This window comes from Heterodontus francisci, unplaced genomic scaffold (assembly GCF_036365525.1).
Source record: "Heterodontus francisci isolate sHetFra1 unplaced genomic scaffold, sHetFra1.hap1 HAP1_SCAFFOLD_286, whole genome shotgun sequence".
NCBI lineage: Eukaryota > Metazoa > Chordata > Chondrichthyes > Heterodontiformes > Heterodontidae > Heterodontus > Heterodontus francisci.
In genome coordinates this window covers 1,573,874-1,579,686 of record NW_027141006.1, presented here as the reverse complement: position 1 = coordinate 1,579,686, position 5,813 = coordinate 1,573,874, and the positions used below count along the sequence as shown (strand labels likewise).

Genomic DNA, 5,813 nt, shown 5'->3' with positions numbered 1-5,813 from the left:
CCTCCACTGTCTGGGATTGTTACCCTTCTGATACGTGCATTCTTCTTAATAGACTCAGAAAAGGGTCCAATACAGCAAACAAACAAGACAGGGGAGAGAGGACAGCCCTGTCTGACTCCAGATGGGATTGAGAAACTTTCTGATTCCCACCCATTGATTGAGACTGCGCTACTGATGTTTGTGTAGACCAGTTTGATGCAATTGCAGATTCCCTCCCCAAACCCCATTTTGGAAAGTACGTCCATCATGTATGTATGCGATATCCTGTCAAAAGCCTTCTCCTGGTCCAGGCTGATGAGGCAGGTGTCCACCCTCCTGTCCCGTACATAGGTGATCGTATCCCTGAGTAGCGCGAGGCTATCAGAGATCTTCCTGCCTGGTATAGTACAGGTCTGATCAGGGTCAATCACCAACTCCAGAGCAGACTTGACTCGACTGGCGATGACTTTTGACAGAATCTTGTAGTCGATGTTAAGCAGTGAGATGAGCCGCCAATTTCTGATTTCTGCCCCCTCCCCCTTGCAGATGAGGGTGATGATGCCTTTCCTCATGGATTCTAATATGCTGCCGGCCAGGACCATACTCTGGTATACTGCCAGACTTTTTTTTTAATTTTCCAAAATATACTTTATTCATAAAAATCTGTAAAAATTACATTCCCAAACAGTTTAAAACAGCATCAAGTCAAAAAATACAAACAGTGCAAAGGTGATCAGTTTCCTTCCATACAATCACGAGTTGCCTCACAACTCTTCCATTTCATTGTCATGCCATATACATTTCTACATTTACAGCACACAAATTTTTCCCTATACGGTTCGAAGGGTTTCCCATGGATCCAGCCCCTCCGCTCAGCTTGGTGGGGGGACCTTACACCATGGTCTTTCCCCATTGAGCCTTTGCTGCGGCTGCCCCAAGCTTTAGTGCGTCCCTGCCCACGTTGTCCTGGTCCTTGGAATGTGCCAGTCTGCAACATTCGGTGTTGGACAACTCTTTGCGCTGGAAGACCAGCAAGTTTCGGGCAGACTAAAGGGCGTCTTTCACCGAATTGATAGTCCTCCAGCAGCAGTTGATGTTTGTCTCGGTGTGCGTCCCTGGGAACAGCCCGTAGAGCACAGACTCCTGTGTTATAGAGCTGCTTGGGATGAACCTCGACAAAAACCACTGCATCCCTTTCCACACCTGCTTTGCAAAGACACATTCCAGGAGGAGGTGGGCGACCGTCTCTTCTAAACCACAGCCACCATGATAATTCTTGCCTCAAATCAGTGCACAATAAAAGAGACTGATTTCGTCAGCTTCCTTTTTTTTGCAGGCCGCCCGGACCTAGCTGAGAAAGGCAGAGTGAGAGCAGGGAGGGGAGGAGACAAGAGTGAAGATTAAACAGAGAGCGAGAATGAAGGAGACACCCAGAGTGACAGACAGAGAGAGAACGGCACCTTATCTTTCAGCTCCACCTCCAGTTTCCTCCGGGCTGCCAATTTCAAACCCTTTATTAACAGTAGAACCGAAACCCAGCTCTCCACGCAAACCCTTCCAGACTCGACCTTCATAGTCAAGGCTTTCCAGAAAGCCGGAGCTTTTAAATATGATCCTGCTACAATTAACACTCAGTAATATTCCCACCAAAACACAATCCATTCTATAACAAGGAACCTCCTCAGTAACATCACCATTTCCACACACATCCGCTTCCAACAGTTTACAAACACCCTATTGCAGCTGTTTGGGGAATCTCCTGTGTTAAGATTGGAGTTGGAAAGCGGCCTTTACCCGGCAGTGTTATCGTCTCACACTGAATCTGCCAGACATCCTGTTCTCTTTATTGCGAGAGAGAAAGCACAGATTTAGGAAATGTTCATTTGAAATGATCTCGATTGAGAACGAGCCCGGCCGTGGGACAGGTATTCCAGTGCAAAGAGCTGTCGATGACCGAGTGTTGCAGACTGGCACATTCCAACATTCAAGACGATGTGCTGTGGGACGGCATTAAAGCTTGGGGAAGCCACCATGGAGTCTCAATAGAAAGGCGACAGACTAAGGCCCGAGTACAGCGAGAGGCTGGAACCTGTGTAAAACCGCTCGGGCTGTTTGCACCAGAGAATGTTTGATGTGTAATGTAAATACTGTAAATATAACCTGTGCAGGCAGGGATAGTGAGATACCTCATGTACTTTATTGAAGGAAACTGATCTGTATTGTACCTTATGTAATATTAAAATTGAACTGCTTTGCAATGTAATTGCACAAATTATATGAATAAATTACATTTTGTGCAAAAGAAAGCAGCTTTCCTGTCAACACACACCTTGTCTCAGGGCACAACTTTCCTGTGATCTTGTCACACCCAACTTCGCTCTATATCTTCTGACACACACACTTTACAGTCTGTCATTTCCAAAAACAAGCATTCTAAAATCAAAAGACCTTTTGTTTATTTCTCCTTTCTTTTCATTTCTCCTCTATTCTTCTCAATCACTCCCTTCAACAGTCCTATTCAGATCAAGGTGGAATGTGAATAGTGTCACAACTCACCTCTGACACTATTATTACCCTTCTCTTCTCTTGTCTTATTCAATGGGAAAGTTTTATTCACCAGTCTGTTGCTGTTTTACACTCTTGCCATACCATCTGGTATTGCATCCATCTGAATTATGTGCTTTCATGGCCTTATATTTCTTTTCCACTTCTGGATGATTTGTTTGCTTCAGTTCCATTCAGCCAGGCTGGACCACAGGGAAGCTTAGAACAAAGAACAAAGAACAGTACAGCACTGGAACAGGCCATTCGGCCCTCCAAGCCTGCGCCGATCTTGATGCCTGCCTGAACTAACACCTTCTGCACTTCCGTGGCCTATATCCCTCTATTCCCTTCCTATTCATGTATTTGTCAAGATGTCTCTTAAACGTCGCTATCGTATCTGCTTCCACCACCTCCCCTGGCAGCAAGTTCCAGGCACTCACCACCCTCTGTGTAAAAAACTTGCCTCGCACATCCCCTCTAAACTTTGCCCCTCGCACCTTAAACCTATGTCCCTTAGTAACTGACTCTTCCACCCTGGGAAAAAGCTTCTGACTATCCACTCTGTCCATGCCGCTCATAACTTTGTAAACCTCTATCATGTCGCCCCTCCACCTCCGTCGTTCCAGTGAAAACAATCTGAGTTTTTCCAACCTCTCCTCATAGCTAATGCCCTCCAGACAAGGCAACATCCTGGTAAACCTCCTCTGTACCCTCTCCAAAGCCTCCACGTCCTTCTGGTAGTGTGGCGACCAGAATTGCACGCAATATTCTAAGTGTGGCCTAACTAAGGTTCTGTACAGCTGCAACATGACTTGCCAATTTTTATACTCTATACCCCGAACGATGAAGGCAAGCATGCCGTATGCCTTCTTGACTACCTTATCCACCTGCGTTGCCACTTTCAGTGACCTTTGCCTTGGGTGGGTCCACGTTGATCCATTACATTCAGAATCACCTCCTTGAAATAACTCCATAGTACAACGACAGTAACCACACAGAATCTGCTTCAAACACTCCTCCACATTTTATCTGTTCTGACTGTCAACACCTCCAGCTCTTTTGTTTAAGTGGAACCCATCAGGTTTGTATAGGCTCCTTCTATTCTGAAAGCTGTCGCACTGGTTCAGGGAATTCAGCCCTGTTTCCCTACTCTCAAGGCTCAGCCATGCTTGATCTGCGTGGTATTTTGCTTTTATTGCAACGTTACAAGACCTCCAATCCTCTGGAAAACGATGGTCAGACCTTCCACTATTACTTCCCTGGCTTCATTCAACAGCCTGGGGTACATTTCATCTGGTCCTGGTGATTTATCCACATTCAAGGATGCTCATCCCATTAAGACTTCCTCTCTCCTTTGGTTATCACGTCCAATACTTCACACTCCTCCTCCTTCATAACAATATCTGCATCACCCCCTCATTTGAGAAGACAGTAATGTATTCATTAAGGATATTGGCAACATCTTCCACCCCGATACAAAGGTTACATTTTTTATCTTTTATGTGCCCTGCTATTTGCTTAGTTGCCTCTGACTCGAATGTTTTGATGCAACATCTTTGGGTCCATTGTTATTTTGCTTGTCCATGTTCTTTCCTGTTCTCTCTTTGCTCTTCACCGCTGCTCCCAAACGCCTCCAGTGCAGTCAAAACGCAAGGTGTCAGAAGTGGGATTCGAACCCACGCCTCCAATGGAGACTGCGACCTAAACGCAGCGCCTTAAACCGCTCGGCCATCCTGACCGCTTATTGGCTGCCATTAATGCTAAGGAAATTATTCATTCTTTGTGAAAGTATTTGTGAGGTTGTGGAAATGTCTGGAAGAGGAAAGACCAGCGGGAAAGCTCGGGCCAAGGCCAAGTCTCGCTCCTCCCGGACTGGACTGCAGTTCCCGGTGGGCCGTGTTCACAGGCTCCTGAGAAAGGGCAACTATGCTGAGCGTGTGGGTGCTGGAGCCCCGGTCTATCTGGCTGCTGTGCTCGAGTATCTGACCGCTGAAATCCTCGAGCTGGCCGGTTACGTGGCCCGGGACAACAAGAAGACCCGCATCATCCACAGACACCTGCAGCTGGCCGTCCGCAACGACGAGGAACTCAACAAGCTGCTGGGAGGGGTGGCTATCGCTCAGGGCGGGGTGCTGCCTCATATCCAGGCCGTGCTGCTGCCCAAGAAAACCAGCACTCGAGCTCCCAGAAAAAGTAAAGCGGCCAAAATGTCATCTCAGAAACCAAAGGCTCTTTTCAGAGCCACCCACAGTCTCTGTGAAAGGACTGGTTACTGTCAGGAGGGAATCAGTGATGGAGTTATTGTAACAGTGGATTGACCTGTTTCACATCCGGCCAGGTGTGTTTTCAGTTCCCTCTCTGGATTTCGCTCTGTTTCTCTGCTCACACATCTCCCCCTCTAGTTAAGTGAAGAACTGAACTACAGGGTGTCAGAATCAACAATTTAATAAATCCCGCTGCCTTCGATTTGATAAATCCCGAGATTATCCCGGTACATTAACGGGAACTGGTTCGGAGCTGATGAATTAATTTAATAATGGAAGTGTCCGGGTTAATTCTCTGTTTTTCATTTGGACAGTTTGAATTGTGTTTCTTTTTTCTCTCCGGTGATCTGAGCGCCGCTTCTTAATGAGAATCTGCTCCCAGAACAGAGTAAATGCAGGAAGAAAGAAGCCATTCTCGGGCTGTGTGTTTCTCTCCTAACCTGATCTGTTTAGACCGCACTGTTCCCAGAGGACGGAATCAGTGAGAGTTGTGCACACACAGGAGCTGAGTCCATTGCAGCGCTTTAATATGTGCCTTCTCCCCGGCCCTCCCTATTCTCCGGCCACAGAGCTGTCTGTTTCCCCCGGCGGCGGGATAGAGTCGGGGATTCTCTCCCCGCAGTGTCAGGGTCTGCAACCCCGGGGAACTGGCGGTTTCAGTCAGAGTGACCGAGCTGCCTTACAGGACTCTCCCCCTGAATTTGTGAACTGAGACTACACCGAACACATCTCCAGGTAGAGTGAGGGTCGGACATCCTTCTGTTTTATTACAGAGAGTGGGGAAAGGGCTGGGTGGAGGGAATGTCAGCGAGTCACCAGGGATCCTGGATTGACTCCAAATCATTTCCATGTGGAATCTGCAGGCGGGGCCGGGACAGGGATCATTTGATCAGGGGATCAGCTCTTTCCTGAGAGATGTGGGTGGCTCTGAGAAGAGCCTTTGTGTTCAGATGTTTACAAGTTTCCCGCGCTCTTTCACTTCTTTCCAGACCCTGCTTTCTGAGCCTTCGCTGCTTTCGGCTTGAC

At 47.5% G+C, this 5,813-nt stretch overlaps 1 non-coding gene across 1 annotated transcript; it reads right to left on the bottom strand.

The window, feature by feature from the left end:
- Positions 1 to 4,178: 4,178 nt before the first annotated feature.
- Positions 4,179 to 4,261, bottom strand: trnal-uag (transfer RNA leucine (anticodon UAG)). The gene has a single exon. It is a non-coding gene; the product is annotated as a tRNA-Leu (tRNA).
- Between the last annotated feature and the right edge of the window lie 1,552 nt (positions 4,262 to 5,813).